The sequence below is a fragment of the Coturnix japonica genome, chromosome 4, assembly GCF_054131305.1.
Source record: "Coturnix japonica strain WE chromosome 4, WE-NBRP24, whole genome shotgun sequence".
NCBI classification, from domain to species: Eukaryota; Metazoa; Chordata; class Aves; order Galliformes; family Phasianidae; genus Coturnix; species Coturnix japonica.
The window spans coordinates 58,675,020-58,695,394 of NC_140666.1; the positions used below are offsets into that span (position 1 = coordinate 58,675,020).

A 20,375-nucleotide genomic window follows, 5' to 3' on the forward strand; every position below is an offset into this window, starting at 1 on the left:
TCAGGTACATGACCAGATGTTAAGTGGGTGAAGTGTGGGTAGAAAATGAGAGGAATAAGAGAACCATTAGGACTCTCAGTGTGATGCTGTATCCAGAATGGTCTCAGATTATTAGTCTTTTTTCCCTTTCAGAAACCTGAAGGTATACATTGTCTCAAATACAATGATTTAACCCCAGGCACCAAGAAGATTTACATGAAAAAAAAACCACAAAACTTCACTGTATTGAACTATGTAAAAATGAGCATTCTGCAAGGACTAGTCTTAAGTGTCCCTGGAAATAGTCCTTAAAGTTGGGAAGCCTATTTACAGAAAGGTTACAGCATTCAAAAACAGAGACCATCTCTTCACATTTCTCTCTTTGCTGTTAAACTACAAGGCAGTCCAGTTAAGTAACATTGTCTGTGCAATACACATACACATGTATATAAAATACATACACAGATATAGATATATATATATCATGGAAGAGTTTATCAATTAGAAAAATGCATAAATGAGTTACTGTTATTAGTGACGGCAACAATGATTTCTATTTATCTAATGACTGTTCAGACATGATGGAAGCATACTAAATTCAATGAGATTTTTCAGCCAGGATGCTGGATACAAAGCTACAGCCTTGAGGTTGGTGTTGGGACAACAAGCCAAGTCAGAAGCAGTATGCAGACAGGGAAGGAATAGTAATCTTGTTCAGAAGCAGAATTGAAGTTGGGGTAAGAGCACTTATATCACAGTGACCCCACTATCCATTTGCCAGGATAAAAAACAGATGTGTAGCATGGCATTTCTTTACCTCATGATTCCTTTCCTGGTCATGTTAATATCAGTAAGAGTTTTACTACTAATTTATATGGGAAGTATTAGTCTAATATAGAACATTTTGAATAATTCTTCCCCCCCCCCTGAATAAAGGAACTTATGAATCCAGTTTTTAAAAAGACCTTTCAAAGGAGTATATCTGAAGTTTAACAAAAAAAAAATCTACTGCTATGCACAAGAGCTTAAAAGAAAGTGTAAAAATTCTTATGATTCTTTCTTCTATTTCATGCTTTCATTTTATACTTCTTTGCAGTGAATGACCTGGCCTCCTCAACTCACTTCTTTATCAAACTCTTTAGAAGATCCTGATTGAGATAACATAATTTGTCAAATACAAGAACTATTTCAGAGAACAAATGAAGCAAACTTAATATCTAATGCATTCTCCCAGTAGTCTGATTGAAGTCATTTTACCTCATCCTTGTTTTCTAACCTAAGAAAAACAGACCAACTGAATCACAATAAGAAAAATTGCTCCTATATTAAGTAAACAGTGAATATTTTGCAAGTGAAGCAAACTTCCACATGACCTTATTTCTACTTTCTCTGAAGAATTTGGTAAATGTAGGATTCCAAGTTTCATTTCAGAAAAAATACCTGCATAACTTAGAGAAGTAGCTCATGATCCTGGGCATTTTCCTGTTTTTAACCCACTAGCCCTACTCCATAAAAAGAAAAACTTTTTATGAAATTCAAATTTCAGTTTATTCTTCAAAGTGATTTATTTTTATTGGTAACATTATCTAATAATTGAGCTTTTAGTTGCACTTAGCCTCTATTTATTTTCTAGATGCACAATTATAAATTCTGCACTTCATTAACCTGTGCCTTAGGAAGTTAAATTAATTCCTATTAGAATCTTCCACTGAAGAACAGGGGAACCAACATGTTATTTAAATTAGCTCTAGAGGTACCCAGGTCTAAAGCTGAGGGTATGCAGAAAACTACAAGCTATGCTGAAGCTTTAATAACTTAAATATGATCCCCAGTGGCTGCCCATAGGTACCCTTATTTACCAGCCTAGTTTCATAACGTATCTAAACAAATTCAGAGGATTAAAACAATGATTAACGAAGCATGCTGTCGTAGCAGATAGATACACTGCTATACAAAGGAATATAATATTGCCCCAAAGAACTTTTCAGTCTATATATAAATACGCACACACACACACACATATTCACAGATAATTTGACAGTTGTTTTTTTTTTTGTTTTTTGTTTGTTTGTTTGTTTTTTTTAAAGTGTACATGAATAAGAGGCTGGGAAAAATATTAGAATGCTCAGCAGAAAATATTGCAAATAAGCAACTCACATGGAGCAAAGAAAGAACAGTGAGAACTGTGAGGACAGCAGTAATAAGTATAAAGAGATAATAGCATAAGATGGAAAGAAGAGAGCTGTATTATAAAACACCTCATGCATATTGGAAGAAGAAAATCTTCATTTGGTGTTTGGCTGTCAGCAAAATCATAAAAACCTGAAGCTATGTAGTCTATAATAAAATGGTCCATCTCTTTTATGGCTTTGCTGACAGGTATAGGAGATCCAAATCTTTCCTTACAACAAACTAGTACAGGTTTTACAGCCATGCTTTACACATCCTCCCTTCTTCTATGTCACCCTTTCTTTCCTTTCTCTTGTGAGGCCATTGCAATATCCCACTTGGTATTCCAGCACAGACCAGCAGTATGACTGCATCACCCCTAAGCGCAGGCAGAAACAGACCCCTCCATCACAGGCACCAGCAAATCCTCCTCTCCAACTGCACTCAGCTGATGCTTCCCCCTACCTTTTGCTGCTGTCTATTCAGTGATTAAGCTGACATTATCAAGGAAAATTCATTTCACTTGGGTTTAAAAATAAATGAAAAAAATATATATTGTTGACCTATTGTTTTATTTAGAACTTATAGCCCACCCCAACAGTTGGAAATCTCTGAAAAGTTATATTACTCTATAACTTTGTGCCCAACGTCAACATTCTCTACAGATTTATAGAAGGGGGATTTTATTTATTTATTTTTATTTCTTGCCACTCTCCCCCCAGGAACACAGTATTCAGTCATATTCTGGACAAAACTAATCAAGTATCTGACTTCAATCTGTCCTTGAGGATTTCATGCTTTATTATGATGCTGATAGGGGAATTATTTTTCATTTCCAAGGACAAACTGGACTGCATAGTATGCAGTCAGTGACAAAAATTGTAATAGTTAGATGTCTCATCAGGACATGCTTTTATCAGACCTTTTGCATTAAGTGTGACAGGTCAAATCATTTCTTCTAGAGAAGATAGCAAGGAAATCTGATACTCAAGCAATGGAAGGTGGTATTTAGTAAAAAATCTTCTTCCCCTAGCACTAAGAATGCACATGCAACTAAATCAGTCTAGGAAAAATACAGACCTACTCAATTATGCTTTTAGTATTTTGCAGTGTAGGGCTTTATATCTGGAATAGTTTCTCAGGCTGTAGCCCATGATGTACGGCCTGTAACATGCGAAACAATGCCAAAATGCATACACTTTTCAACATAGGCAAAGTGTGAGTTTTAATTAAGGATAGCTTAGGCTAAATTGATTATTGTTTAATTGTACATAGGTGAAATCATATTGTAAAAATGGTTGTGTAATCTCTTAATACAAGAACATTCGAGAATATCTGTGTGATGCTGAAGTAATTTCCCCAAATGAATCTGCTAATTTGTACAAAGTGGACCAATATAGAGACACTGTGGTCAGGGGAAAAAAAGGGGGAGCAAGAGCAATCTAGTGACAGTGATCACTTTCAGTCTGTTGGGAGCACCTAATCCTCAGGGAGTGCTTCGTTAACACAAAATGAATTCTCAGCAAGATAAACTGATGGGAATATTGTTACAAGCTGTCAGCCTTTGGATCAGGGTCTTTGAATACATTACAGACTTCTTTTCAGATATCTGCAGCTGGAAGAAAGATGAAAAAAGCTTTCCCAGAGCACGGACAAAAGAATCAAACTCTTTCCCCCTTTCTCAAACGCAGACCCTCCTACTGTCTTAATACAGCCAGGTAATTATTTGTGCCATTTTGAAGATTCATGAAAAGTCTCAAGATGATAAATTTACACTGGAGATAATGTCTGTCAAAAATACACCCAAACCCAATCCTACATGTGCTAATTAACAATTAAAGCTTATATTATAGCCTTGTTACCAATGTATTTGATTGATGTTTGTATCAACCGAAGCTATAGATGAAGGAGTATCGCTCAATTCCTAGATAATGGTAACAGCTTCATAAAGAAAATTATTGTATCTCAGACTTTCACAACACATTTAAATTGATTACTACAGTACAAGCTGGATGGATGCGTACAACCTGACATAACAAGTTGAATACTTTCTCTCTGAAGAATAAGTTTCTTAACAGGTATATATACACAGTAACATTTTGAAAAGAGATGCTGCAACTTTCAGTATAGAGAGTATATCAGAATTCTGTGAGATTCTGGTGCTTTTGATATTTTAATCAACAGCGACTATTTACATGAAAGTGATCTTGTAAACCTACAACAGAAATATTTTATGCAAACAAGATATATACGTATATAGATACGTTAATTAAAAAAAACAACCACAATGCTTATTGTCTTCAATAAGCATTTGAAACAATACTCAGCTTGTGCATACAATAGTGTAACCATATTCCCTTTAACAGGGCAACATTAATGAAAAGACAGGAACACAACTAAAGCAAGTAGCTTGAAAATGTATGTTAAGGAGAAGTGACTCAGTTAGATACAGTTCCCCTGTCAACCAGAACAACCACCCAAACAAAAAAGTCCACCAGCATTGCTAGGTGCAACAAGGGTTTTATGAGCTGGTAACACTACTTGTAACTTCACAGAAGGATTCTTCAAAAGCGAACACAATTAGCAAATGAAACTATTTTAATACATCTTGATTAAGCACAAACTTCATTTACAGTTTTATGTCTGTTGGTCCTTGCATGGCTTGCATGTCAAATGTTAACCAGTTAGCAGCACTATCTGTTCACAAACATACATTTTACAGGATGCATATTTGTTATCTGAGAAGTCCGATACCCCAGAAACTACTATTTTACTGCTGTGTACTTTAAAATGCATTTTGTAAATAAAGTTTCATCATGTGAGAATTGGCGCATACAGGAGTAAAATTTTCATTGCAGGAAACGAAGTACTTCACTTGGCATCCAAATAAACCCAGCACTTCTTAGGTGTTCCCATTATACAAAAGTTGGCCAGTCTGATTTTGAACTACACCACAGCAGTTTGACTCTCTCAAAAAGAAAACAAATATCAAAATAAACCTGTTCAATTTAATTTCCTTTAAGAAGTAGAAGAACATTTGTAGATGTTTTTCACTGCCCAACACATCTCAACTTTTTCATTGTTAAAAAATGAGCAAATTTCAGTAGAAACAAAAATTATTTGACCAGTTCTAGCTGGCAGTCAATTACTATACACAGAAGATGAGCTTGTGTATTTCCACACCTTTGCTAAAATGAGGGAGGAACAGGTTATATACTACGCAACTGTAATATGTAATGTAGACAGCCTGCCAGCACCATCCATTAAAACTAAAATTTATGATTTTTTTAACTGTATGTAATATTGATAAATATTAGCATGAAGCTATTCAGATCTAAAACAAATTATCACTATTGTGACATTTGATCATAACACATCCTTCTACAAATACTTCGTAATGATATGACAAACCAGTTATTCAACCATAAAATTTCACTTGTTACTTAAATGCTGCACATTAGAAATTGTTGTTACAATACACCACAGTGCTAGTTCACCTAACAATTACAACTGTGTATGAAAATAAATGCAACTATTGAAAGAAATGAATCACTGGAGAACTGCTTTGTCTTTTATATTGGCACAAGAAATATAGACAAGAGACAGATGCTAAACAGTGTTCCAAGAATGAAATGATGAAGGCCATTACACAGTGATGCAGACTGTGAATCTGACTTCAGACTGGTAGGAGACTTATTCAATTATCAAACTGTTCATAGTGAAGCTAACAATAGCAGTAGAATATAATTACATTCTCACGGTTTAGCACTGCCACTTTATTATTTGAAACATCCCATAGACTTTCAAAACTGCGGCAACGTGAAAAACAAAAACACTTCTCTTGTTCAAGCCAAAAGAGCTTTTCAAATATTACATGCTGTGCAGTTTAAAATTTATGTAACAGTTAAAGATGTTATTGAGATGGAAAATAAAGAGACTTTTCTTATTTGTTCTTCAGTTATTTTCTAGTCATGTAATATAATCCTACTTTAAATTTTATACATTATAAAAAGCAGCTGACTGTTCACAAGTCACCTGTGGTACAAACTTACAGTAATTTTCAATAAAATATATGAAGCTGATAACACTTTTTTCTTTAAACTGTAAATTCATACAGATAATTGCAATCTTATTTCTTTTTCCCTCACAACTACATTGTTATGTATTCATACATGTGCATGTATTAGAAAAACAAAAAGCACTTCAGTAAAAAATAAAAAGAAGTCCACATAAATCAGGTCAATTACATTCAAAGAAAAATGTATGAATTCAGTCCCCTTTGCTTAATTGAAAGTAAGCATAAAACATATTAAGTGGTTTATGTATAAGCATCATCACATAAAAGAGGTGTACAGCATTAAGCAATTTTCTCCTGCGCACAATATTGATACACTCATAAGGATGTAACAGCTATAAGTAGTATAAGATCTCTCTACTGAAGTACTTCATTTCAAAAGCAGCATCTATTGTGACAAAACAGAGACAGTATTTCAGGTCCAAGGTGAAATACCTTGTTACTGCTGACTAGAAAGACTCAAATTGAAAGTTTGACCTTTCAGAGTGGTAACAGATGTTTCATTTTAGGGAAATATATTGATGTTTTGATTTCATACTCATGCAAACTGCTTTTGAATGATGGCTGATGTTCAAAATTAGCAGCAAGTCTTTTTAACAAGGATCTTTTATTTCCCCCTGCCCCTTCTTTTTAATTTTCCAAAGAACTACAAAATAATAGAAAATCATTATTTTTTGAGTTCCCTCCGCCCCCCAAAAAAAGAAACATTTTCAAGTTATTTTTTAATGCAACTGTGTAGAATACATTTTTATAATTGTTATCCAAGCTGTAGAAACACTCAGTTCTATAACTAGGAAAAAAAATACATTCGCTATTGGCTGCCTAATTGAATAATTGATAAAAATATTTAAAATAAATTTTTAACAGTCAGCTTTTTTTCTCATGCAGGGGTCAAATAATTCTCAGTGTAATTTTATGTCTGTTTCTAACAACCCTCACTTTAGCCTCTAGGAACGTGCCACTTGATAAACGTGATACTGGCACTTGAAAAATACTGTTTAAAGTATTCTGACCTTTCCCAACCTACCTACTTAATTCTTCAGCTATTTCAAGCTTACTCTTTTGGATTAAGTTGATTCCAGTACAGCTTTATCTCAGCAGTTAGCCTATTCATAATCCTGTGACAAAGATATGGCCACTGGGATGCTGCAGTTCTCTATGCTCACAAAGTGGCTTGCAGATATTCTTTGAGGGATTTCCATTATTAATCCGAAACCCACTTAGCCATGATTAAAACACCATATAAAACTCTCTGTGAAAACTACCAGCCCACTGCTTGAATTACACCTCCTCTCTCTGTCAGTCCTTCATATAAGAAAACTAAATGCAGATTTCCTGTACCAATGACAAGTTTCTGAAACTAATGGTCTGTTAAATAATCCAGAGTTGAGTTCTGCTTTGAAGCCTCCATAAAACTGCAATTCAGAAAAAGATGAAGTGGCATTTGTATTTATCATTGAAGTTTATTAAGTCTACTAGTCTTCATGCATATTTTAGGTAGAAGAAAATTAATAGCAGGATTTTGCAACTAGCAGGATGAGACATACATTGTACATAATTATAGGCAATCTAGAACTTCATTTCTTCAGCAAGGGTAAAAAGCATTTTCAGCTAACAAAATGCATGGTCCTAAACACAGTCTGAGAGCACAGAGATTTAAGAAAAAAAGTTATGCAAGTACTTACAGAGAAGAAGACGGACATTACTAGTGGGGGAGAAACAAATACTTATGCAGAACAGATGAAACACTGAAATTATTATATCTCATATTTCTTTGCAACTTCAAATGGCCTTCACTGACTTGCTCAAATATCAGGTTTCAGGAGGCTTTTGTTACCCTGCTTTCCGAGTCAGTTCTAATATGCTAGATAATATATACCAGCAGACATAAGGTGAATTAGAGATGTTAATGAAGATGTGTCTTTGTTAACAATATTTCTGGATCTGATGTAGCAGTCTTCTCTGACACGTGATGCAAATGCAGGAGGCAAAGGGACAAGGCCAGACTCCTTTCAGTGGTGTGCAGGGATTGGATAAGGGGAAATGGCCACAAACTGAAGCATAAAAAGTTCCGCACAAACGTGAGTAAAAACTTCTTTATGGTGAGGGTGATGGAGCACTTGAACAGGCTGTCTGGGGGGAGGGGGTGGTTGTGGATTCTCCTTCTCTGGAGATAATCGAGACCCTCCTGGATGCCTACCTGTGCAACCTGCTGTAAGGAGCCTGCTTTGCAGAGGGGTTAGGCTACATGATCTCTAGAGATCCCTTCCAGCCTCTACAATTCTGTAAACTCTGTAGATGTAGGTACATGTGCGTGTATAGGTATATATATTATAGGTGCAAGTTTGTATACAAATACAAACATATTTAATATATATATGTATACATCTTTGCAGGAAAATAATCAATTCATCTAGAGCTAAAAGAATTGATTATGAATGTACTATGAAATACACACAAACTGCATTATTTATTTATTCTGTAATTACTATAACTATCAAAGCTATTTGATAAAGTACTATTCCTTTGAAGGTACACTTTAATTGCTCCACAACTGAGCTCCCACACACTGAAATTCATCTGAAGCAAACATGAACCATTTTCAACTATCGCAGCAAAGGAATAAGGTGATCTATCACACACCAATCAGGAACCCACCTACAGCTCTGCTGCTATTGCTTAAATGTCATTCTGTGAATTAGTCGAGACTCATTAACAAGCATGTTTTCCACCTATATGGAACAATTAAATATGATACTATTAGCAGCATCAATTAAGGTAGATAAAGTAATAGTTTAATTGAATGCTCGAGGAGGCTAATGGTCTTTCTTTCGTCTTATAATAGATGGCACTCTGTAGTCATGTACTATTAAGTCAGACATGGGATCAATACTTTCTTCTGCTTAGAAAACCTCCTTGCCTGGAGCATAACAGATATCTAATTTAAGAATCATTGCTCAGGCTTTCTTATCCTCATCAAGGAATAATAAATACATTGTGGGGGAAAAAAAAAGAAAAAAAAAAAGTATCTTTTCAGATGCACCATTCTCCCCATCAATCCATATTAAGTTTATTAAGTTTAAATAACTTCTTCAGCTTTTACTCCATAGAAGGGATCTGCTGTCATGTACTCTGGTTCTCAGTAAGTGACAAGAGAACCTCCAAATGAGCTCAGTTGCAGAAATATTATCATATTTGGAGCTCTGTGCTCTTAGAAGGGCTTTTTAAAGACTGCTGAATCACTAAAAAAGTTTGCATGCTTACAATTAAATCAACAATGAGATTAAAAAATTACTTTGGATTGTCTCATTCTTTTGCTTGGGTCGAGACAAAACTGCTGTAATGGAAGAAGTCATCTTTATGTATTATCAAGTTAGTGGGATTGCGTTGCATATTGAAGACAGCAGCATGTCACAGCACAAAATACAGGAAAATACTTGGCACTTTCTATAAACTTGGCAGGAGTAACTTCATAGAACAAGAGGAACATGTCCACAGAGATTACCCCAGTGTTTCAGCTAATACTGCAGTTGCTGCAAAATTTAAGCTTAGTAGAATACATAAGCCCTCAAGCAAGACACCATGAAGTTGAAGACGTGAATCTACTCCATTGCAAAAGTAAAAATACAACCTGGTGTGCACTGACTATGAAACACTTACCTCTAAATGTGAACAGAAGACAAGGCAGAAGACTCACAAATTTCTAAATTACTCAATAAAGCAAATATCCCAGACTGGTTTACTTTGAAAGCATGAATGTTTTCCTTTATGCTTCATTTTCACAAAGGGCATTTATTCACATCTGTACAATATAAAAAAAGACAGATTCTAAAACTTAGTAATTTCAATAATGTTTTCCCAAAGCCTCATAGAAATATCAATAACTCTAACAGTTTTTTTACCATTAAAGCCATAAATTCCTACTTTTTAAACAAAAAGAGCAGAAAAATATATAGAGAGAGAATCTTCAAATGAGTTCAGGCCCTTAATATTCAAATTTTAAATGTTACATCCAAGTGCGATGCAAATAAAGAGCTGTTTGGACTGCATATCATCAGTGTCTTAACATTGTTTTTTCTCTAACTGTCCAGATCTGACATCCAAGTGGAAGTGACTTGAGGTGAATAAGTTTTATAGAGTTCATGCTAAAGGTACAATGGAGGTGTGCCTAAACAGTGGTTTAGCATTCTCCATAGACTAGCTCCTTACAACTGTCTCATCTGCAGGCCTATTGCACTGACAGTTCACTAGTAGGCCTGGTCACTATAAGCATCTATTTTGCAACAGAATACTTAGGCAAGGTCATAGTTAATGAACTGAAACTTGGGAACTTGTAGCATATCCAAAGAACCAGACTGAGTCTGATTTTTCTGGGGTACTCTAATACAACTTTTATAATCAGGATGCCATACAACAAGCAATGAAAGACCAGTGGGCTCAAAGAATGGGAGAGAAATAACAGATGTGCCATCATTTTCAAGAGGAGACACCTGGATTTTAGTTTTGTTTCAATTGGTCATAACTTTACTTACAATTATCTAATAAATATGCATAAATAGTGCTGGAAACATAACCAAGTGCCTTCCTCCAGGTATGTATATTCTTTCCACGTTCCTCTTCATGTGCTTTTTCCTTCTTACGTAGTGTTGTGTTGAATCAACCTTTTATTCTTTTGCAGCTTTGACAAGAACAGGAAAGAATAAATTAAAACATCCACTGCTAAGTCTTTTTTTTTTTTTTCTAATTCTAGTATTTTTTGAGAAATATGCCATGAAATATTGCACCACCCCAATAAATTGTAGAACTCATTTGTAGATATTTTATTTTTCACAAATAGCGAAAAAGGCAACTACTTTAGGTGTCTGGAGAAAAAAAGAGTTTTCATATCACTTCAGTTTACTACCTTTAATCAGCTGTTTTGAAGTGGTCTGTTCAGTGCTGTGTAGGAGGCATACACTGAATTAGAACACAAGGTATTCTGAACCTCTTGCATCTAAGGTAATGTCTCTAAGTCTTTTTACCTTCAGACTGGTGTAACAATTAGAAAGATCATTACAATGGAATGGTGATACAAGAGGTGTAACGACAAAGAGGCACACACAGTGGAAAGGTGTTATAAGGGAAGGATAAAAGGACTGTTCACCCACCTCTGAAGATCTAGGCTCACAGGGAAAAACTCAACAAAGGAGGGCTCTCCAGAAATAGACCCTTTGCCAGTGGCAGTCAGATCTTAAATGGGGTCTAAGAGAGGTGCAGCCAGGCTCCACTCCTTCCAGTTACACAGCTGAATTGCTTTCACCCGTGTTCCCAGGGCTGACCAGGTCCTTTCCTCAAGTGTTCAATCAGTGGTTCAGGCCATGACTCAACAGTTACACAAATTACACATACAAATGGTTCTTAGACACCAATAAGTCCTTTTCAAAATATACATGGAAAATTGAGGCATTCCTTCAGTACTTCATTCCTATTAGGCATCTTATACTGGAAAACAATACAATAGCCAACTTCCTTGTACTCTTCTTCTTTGTAGCTCATCCAAAATTAACAGGCAGAAGCGGTTTGAAATGCTCTTCCCCAATAAATCTTTTCCCCCGGGTCCAATCTAAGATCAAAGATCATGTACTCTGGACACAGAGAGAAATGTTTTGTTTTGTTGTCCAGCAGTCCACAGATAGATTATTCCTTATGAAGGAAAGTGCACAGCCCAGCAGAGATCAGAAGTTGTTTTACCACTCACAGAAAGGGTAAATACATGTTAAGTTATACAAAAATTTAGTAAGTGAAAACTGATAAATCCAGCATTTGACCTAAAATTAGTATGTTTGAAACACAAAAGAAAAAAGGATAGACAAAAACAAAGGTAACATGACAAGAATAGAAACTAAATCAGAACTGAGACTGGGATTTAAGCAATCCTCACACGATTAGAATATCTGAAATTTACTACTGCCAAGGCAACAAAATGCATCTGACCTAGAACAAAACTTAATGAGCACAGCCAAGAATTCAGAACATGCAGTGTGCTACACCTTTATAGATTGACAGTAAATGAAATAACAGCATTTAGCTCTAGATGAATTCTTGCAACAAGCAAAAGCCAAGACAAAGCTAGTATAAGGACAGAATAGAGTTTAAAATACGTTCTAGGCTTTATCACTTCACGAGAGTTATCTCAGGCACACAATGAAAATCTCTGTACAGAAAGAAAGCACTTCATCTCAAAACAAGTCTTAATCAAAGTAATAGGTAATACAGTCACAAGAGAAAAATGGTCTGCACATCTCCATGCTGAGCTTATCTGTCAGAGAAACATGGGGGAAGAATAAAATTCAAAGCTTACAGATCATAAGGAAAAAAAAAAAAAAAAGCAAATCAACAACAACAAAAAACAACAACAAAAACACAAAAACATGCAGGTATACTGGTTTGCCCCAGATGAATGAATACTAGAGGATTAGTTTGAGCAAAAGTTAAGGAGAATAACATTTCCAGAACTGTCAAAACAGAATAACCAGGCATGTCCAAAGTCTCCAAATATTAAGGAAATAACTGAAAAAGTTGATTTGTGTTTAGTACTAATATTAGTGTAGCACTAGTGAAGAACAAGTTTTGTAAAACCTGAACAATCTGCATTTATCATGGATATCAAAGCAAGCATGATTTCTGAAAGACTGTTATTTGTTCCAGATACAATGAGATAAACACGAAAGGCAAACGCAACAGGCATTAATGTACTGCCAGTTCCTGAGGGTGACAGCATCATGGCTATCTGTAATACAAGTTTCTTATAACAAACAGCTGTGGTACCCAGAAGGGTCCATTTGCACTTCAGGGATATACAAGCATATGGAGGAGTAGAAAACAGTTCCTCCTGCTTGCAAGTGTGAGGCCCAAAGGCATGCTAAGGAGGGCCTCAAACAAGCCTTGCACAGGTACAACTGGATCACACAGACGAGTCCCACAGCATATGTTTGAGAGCTGGGAGGAATGCAATGCCTTGCAGCAACGCATCAATAACGTGAGGAAGCCTGAGTTGTTCAAGGTACTGGATGTTGTCAGAGAGCTCAGGTAGTGCTTGTAAATATTCTAAATTGTTTTATACAATGTCATTTATTCTCTGCTGTTATGGTAAAATTTGACTAGAAAACTGTACATTTGAGACTACTGTTATACAATTTTGAGACTGCTGGAACAAACACTGAGCAAAGTAGATCTCTCAAGTACCTGGTCCCAGCATGATGCTTGAAGAATTCAGCCATATATCTTTTCCTGATATGCAATACAACACACAGTTGAAATATATATGATTAAAGTAGCCCCTTCCAATGTCTCTTTTTCCTATTCTGAGCTAAGAGGAGCCAACACTTCTGCACCAAACAAGTTGTCCTGAGAAGCCCCAAGATGTTTCTGATGTCCCTTTAAATACTGAAAGGCTGTAATGAGATCCCCCCAGAGCTTTCTCTTTCTGAAGCTAAACAAGCCTAGCTTGCACAACCTATTTTCATATGAGAGGGGATGCAGTCCCCTGGACACACTCTGTGTCTTCCTTGTGTGGGGACTCCAGATCTGTACACAGTACTGCAAATGAAGGCAGAGGGGAGAACAATCACTTCACTCACCCTGCTGGCCAACCTTCTTTTGACACAGATCATCTGGAAATTTATCTGTGAAGATTTTTCAGTGCATGTTTCATGTTTTAGAGATTCCATTTCTGAATTGAAGAATGGTTACCATAATGTCACTTTAGAGCAGACTGGCAACACATTTCAAAATATCAACACTTATTAATGAAGCCTCTACTACTATCACACAGTAATCATGGGAAACTTCCATAATGCTTGTACTGTTGCTTTTTTTTGGTAAATTTATAAGTGCCTGTTTCTCTTGAACTCCAAGATTGACTTGCACTGCTACCCTCCCCAGTCAGTAACAAAATATAAATACTAACACTGCAGGAAATGTCCTGATACATCGCTGAATGCTCAAAATGTTTCTTTCCTTCTCTCTTCGGTTTTTTGGGTTTTGTTTGTTTGTTTTTAATTCAAATTAATCAAGTGTCTGAGGCTTCTTTCACTACCAACTATTTTCAAAGATTTAGAACTCCTCTGAGAGATAGACTCCCTAGGTTCTGTGCAGTCTTTAGACAGACATTACTAATGGATGATCTAAGAACCATTTAAAAGTGACTACTTCTCCCACATGAGAAAGCTGGGTGCCTATTGTTGGGAAGAAAGTGCAGGCATAAGTCAGACGAAAAACCTGTTATTGTGAGCTCAGTTAACACATTTCTATTTTGCACATGCTGAAAAAGGATACTTGAAATACCACCACATACCATTTTAAAGAACATGTTTTTGTGTCAGTGCAATTAACTCTCCTGAATGAGAAGCACAAGCAAACTTATGGCAGTGAAATAGGTCTACCTATAGACACACAAGTTCACAACATAGGCCTTCAAAGATGGGAAGTCCATCAGTGTGTAAGGTCTTTCCCACTAGGTTCCCAAGGCTTACCACTTTCTGTAGTCATGTCACCCAATCACCTAGCATTATCCTCCCTTCAGAGTCTGTATTCTCTGCCCTCTCATAACCTGTAGAGACAGCACTGGTCTCACTCTCAAGGTATATCCCATGTTAAGTTACTACGAACCAAAAGGTGAAAGAAGGATTTTTTTCCTTCCTAGAGTCCCCAACTTTTTCTGCCTTCAGTACAGAAGTATGCAGATATCTGTCCACATCACTGTCCACTTGTTTTTATTCCTCTGAAATTTCATCACCCTGCAGACACAGTGCAAAGAGAGCTTATGGTCTGCTTTTCTCCCACCATCATTCCCGCTAACCATAAACAATTTGACAATATACTGTCTCAGATAGCAGAGCAATCCAAGCCTGCCAAGCTGAGAACACTGGATGCTCTACAGGAAGAAAGTAGAAGTTATTTCCTGTACCCAGAACATCTGAGAGAAGCATCTGATCAGGAAATTCCAGGACAACAGTGGGATGAGACAAGTCTCTCTTCTACTCCGTCCTTGGAGAAATACTGATATAAAACATCATAATTCTAAAAGACATTTCAGTGTTATGAAGCTTGATAAGTGCTCATATTTAAGAGATCTCAGGAAATGTACTTTACTTCATGTGGTATACTTCCTCCTCTGCACAGTAGTCTTTATGTATAGTAAGTAGCTAGAAAAAATTTAGCCTAACAGCAAGTGATCTGCAAAAGAAAGTAGATGAGTTCGCACAAAACCCAGCTGTACAAACCATATTCTACACTTCCCTACAATAGTTACTTCAGACAGTTTCTTATTTCAGGTCTCAAGCAGAAAACAATGCATCTGAAAGACTATTGAAAATCCTTTTGAAATACTACTGATTTTCTCCCAGAACACAATATTTAACTCAAGCTCTTGTTAAGGACTTTGGAAACTGTTCTGAATACCTCTGAAGATAATAACTTGTAGACCAAACTGCTCCTATTATCACTTGTATGGCAGTACGTAATTAGATGCACCCTTTGGCCACTTATCCCACATCCAGCCATAGACAATAGCTTAAATGCTAGCACAGCCTTATAATAAGGTTACATTTCCTAATGCAAATGTATCTCAGATATATCAAGGCAGAGAAGAAAAATGCTTCTCTGGATATTCTACGCTGGTGTTACGCTTCTCTAACACTCAACAGTTTTTGGTAAAGCAAACAGGACATAAATAGATGGAATGCCTAACACAAGCCATTCCTAGTGCATTATCACCTGTGTGGAACATACAGCAGAACAGTGGTTTTCCTAACATCATAGTCCTTAGGAAGCCAAAAATTTGAACAAGCTACATTCGAAGTATAGTCAGCCATGACTGTATTTTGAAATTATTCAGGGATTTTCTCCTTTCTAAGCACAGAATTATCTAAGTATTTTTCATCTATTTTCAGAATTGCAGAAACTGTCTTGCTCTTTATCATGCAACAATAAAACACCTAAACTATTTGCATCCAGGTTCACACTCAGAAAAGCAAAAGCCCTCAAAGCATCAGCATTCATGAGGAACGCTTAAGAAGTGGGTTAATCTAATATGCAATAATGAAACAGACAGTGCAAGGATGGTCATCTGTTCTGCTTATGAAGAAGTGCAATTGCTTCCGACAGGCTCTTGGCAATACCAGTCAAAGTATTCACAGGTAGATCATACAGAAAAGAAGAGCTGTACTCACCCAACTGGTGAAGATCTCTGACTCTGCAGCACTCCTCCTCAGGGAGCAGCCTAGGTCAAAGAAATAACCTTCCTTCAGTGGCCAGCCCTTATATGAGCCCAACATGGCTCCACCCTTGGTCCACCGCTTCTGATCATCCGGGAAGCACAGGTGAAAAACATTCCTTCACCAGGTGTTCAATCACCAGTTCAAGACACAACCTAACAATTCCCTTGCAACATCATTTACATTTCAGCAATCACTGCTTCTTTGTTTTAAATCCAAAAGGCATTACTCCAATAATACTCATCAATGAAAGAATTAAGAAGAATATTTGGAGGAATCTTATGAAAGGACAGGAAAACAGAATACCTTTGCCTCACATTTCTAAGTAGGGGTATATAAAAATGCAAATAAATACTGATCCTTCAATACATCACACTATATTTTCAATTGTCTTTGGGTAAAAGAGCATGAGATGGAGCAGTATTTGATAAGGATAATTTCACAGCATCTTATTACCCCACAAATATCCAGCACAACACACTCTGGAATTTTATTTATTTTTAGGGAACAGACAAAGCTACTTCACATACTTCCTTCTGACCTGATGGTAAGGCCAGCCACAGAATATTCCCACCAAAGGTCACACTGAACTTCTCAAAGCAAACATCCCTAATGGAGGCAAGGAGTAGATAGGCTACTGTCCTGACATAGGACTGTGTAGAGAGCAACATAACATGAAGTTAAAAATTAAATCACTGGCAGTGACAGCAACACAAAGTGAGAACAAAGTTAAACGCAGAAAAGCTGGAGAAATTCAAACATGAAGAGGGGAATTATGTAAAATTGAGAAATTGCACAAGGTATTAAAATCAAGAGAACGTGAAGTTCAGAAAAATGCCTATAAAAGATTATTGCTATGCAATTTAGTTGTTGGAATTGAAGTCATAGCCTTTAGATTGTTCAAATGGAAGAACAGCCAACAAATATTGAGTTGCTCTCAGTTAAGAGAAAAAAAGCAAACTTCTGCAAGAGTTCTCAAGTAACACTAAGAACACAATTCAAGCAAAATAAGCTTGCTAAGGAAGGTACAAACAAAATAATTTCAAAGTTGTCACATAATGCACATTTTAGCGTGCAGACTATTTTAAACCAGAAAATTTTGAAGGAAAAAAAAAAAAAAACACAACAAAACAGCTGGTGTTTGGAAACCCAGGCAGAGTTTCCAAACCAAGAAAGAGAAACAACAAAGATTCATCATTAACATTTAAGGTTAATGATGTATCTATTAACTGAGGTTAGAAAAGACCTCTCAGGTCATCTAGTCCAACACCAGTACTGCCCACTGAACGAGAACTCGTTCAAGTACAATGGAAACAACAGAGCAAGGATGATATAATCCATGTTTTAGCTTAAAAGCATAAACAATTGCACATTACTTTTATACCTCATATTCACTTTCTCCAAAGCTAATTAGAGCAAAAATGTCTTAGGTCAGTTTTCATCCCATCAAGACCCACCCCCTAGACAGATTGTTTATGACATACTAAGTCCATGGCGTGGGTGATAATATCCACTTGATTTTCAGCCTATGAAAGAATATCATAACTTATTGTAAGCTGATGAGTAATTTAATTTTAAAATTCTGTGTTCCAGTAGATTCACACGTGTTAGAGATTTAAGTCTACTGGTCAACAACCAAAAGTTAAAGAAGTTTTAGCAAACAATTTTTAAGAACAGATCAAGTGTGCTCACAACTTTTTGAAATAATTTTCATCTCTCTTCCTCTTAAGTGTTCAGTTTTTTATTTCTGCTTTAAAAATCAAAGTTAATTCACGGAGAGGCAACAATAATCACAATAACTTTTCAATGTTTGTTTTTTTAAAAAGTATTGACATCATTCCATCCACAAAAAAAAATAAAGCAAACTGCTGTTCTAAGCTACTTATCCTTGCCGAAGAATATACAAGATAAAGATATATGACATGCTTTGCTTTGTAGCAAGGAAACTTGTTCACTAGTTTAAGAAGCCTTCAGAAACTATAGAAAGATCCAGAGATGGAATTGCTCTGTGACACACAGAAACCAGCAATAAGCTGCCACATGCGTGGCATGCATTTTAAACTAGAAACTGGACAAGGAAGCACAGGATAGCACAGGATGATTCCTGTAGGGAAGCCTTTCTGGGGATTTAGGAGACATAGATGTTTGTTCTCCCATTGCCACTGTGGATTAGCCATGGATGGCATACTTTAATAGTACATTAGCTTGATGGTCACAAATACCACAATCGTTACTGAAAAATGAGGATCTGTCACACTAATATTTTGCAATTCATTCTCAAAAGACAAGCACAAATTAAAAACATAAAACATTCCAAGGCAGTTAGCATTAAATATGAGATGCTGTGAAAGTAATTCAAAGATGTGTGTTATTTAAATGCACATATACCTGTGGTGTTTATATATTTATTCATTAGAGTACCATTACTAAAACAAACCTCCTTTATTTGCTTTCACTAAAGAATCAGAGAAATTGTAAATTTTTACCTGTGGTTAAATATTACCTAAGCTAAACCTTAGCACCTTTCTAGCTTTATAATTTCTTTCCAAAAAAATCCATCTGGATTCATTTTTAAGTGTCAGCTATTTCCAGATTGAGGACTATCATATGTTTCACCAACCAACAATTACTTTGCTTGCCTTTAGCTGTAGCAAAATGCTTGTTGCTTATGTTTGAAAAGGGTGTAGTAGAAGTCTTGACAGATCAGAAGTAACACAAGGGAGATTGCAGCTATGCCCTTGCAAGACCCTCTGCCACAGAGAAGTGCCCATCACTCTCTGCTACAATCCTGGCAAGTAATGGAATTAACACTTCAGGATGACTGGAGGGGAGGCAGGGGAAGTTTGATGATGTTTTCAGTGCAGACTGAGGTGAGCTGTTGCAGTCATGGTGTCAGCCCTTCCAGGCGTGCATTTGAGATAGCCCGCAGAATCCAATAGGAACCAGAAAGCTCTGTTATTAACTGTTTTACCCAGAATTAAAAAAAAAAAAACATTTCAACTACAAGGAAGCTTATTTTGGGGTGACCAGATACATAGATACTGTTTTAAACTAGTTTTATCCATGCAGCAAGTGGATATTCAGTGCATCTGTATACATTTTAAGGACTGCAAACTACGCTTTTCGAAATGACGGAAACTGAAGATAAATACATTCATCATCCCTCATGGCCAATTATATTAAGTGAGTTACAGCTTCAATCTTGATACAACTGAATGTTTTGCCCCTTCTGGTAAGGAAAAAAATCCCACCTTTTTACAACAAACCTCCCACAGATATTACAGTATTGGTTTCAATAAGCTGCTTGAATTCAACTGCTTCTTTAGATTTCTTAGTAAGGTATTCTTTACTTTCTGGTTGGCAGCAATTTCTACATAACTACTGTGTGCTCATAAATCAGTGTACAAACTTAAGCATAAGTTACTAAAAGTATTTTAATTTTAATAGTGATTCATTAAAACCATGAAATCTCTTTTTTCTTCTGGTTCATTTCTGTCCCATCTTGTGACCATTTAACTTCATTTAAAAATTACAACTACTGCCAAGACTGGCACTGACCAGCAACAGCACCACATCAGCCCACAGCACAGTACTGCTATAGGGCAGCCTGCACCAAGCCAGTCTGCCCAGTAACCTGCTGCACACGGGAAGAGATGTAAGGCCACTTCATTCCCTCCTGCCCTAATTCAGACAGCCAATACCAGCTTCTAGAGATGAAAGAAAACTGATGTTGATTATTTTCTAAGAGGATGTTAGATACACTGTCTGAAAGACTCAACATTTGCTATTTCTTTTGGTGACAAACCTAAAAGAACAATACCTGCAAGAGGAAAGTCTTATTTGATTTTTACCTCAGATTTTGCTTAAGCAAGTGCTATCCAGTATTTTCACATCAC

General features: G+C 36.3%; 1 long non-coding RNA gene across 1 annotated transcript in view; it reads right to left on the minus strand.

Annotated features, from left to right (window-relative positions):
* LOC146761089 (uncharacterized) overlaps window positions 1-16,566 on the minus strand; it is a 58,078-nt gene extending 41,512 nt beyond the window's left edge. Inside the window, exon 1 of the long non-coding RNA XR_014945387.1 lies at window positions 16,435-16,566. This is a non-coding gene — a long non-coding RNA (uncharacterized LOC146761089). The remainder of the gene's footprint in view (window positions 1-16,434) is intronic.
* Window positions 16,567-20,375: the final 3,809 nt, after the last annotated feature.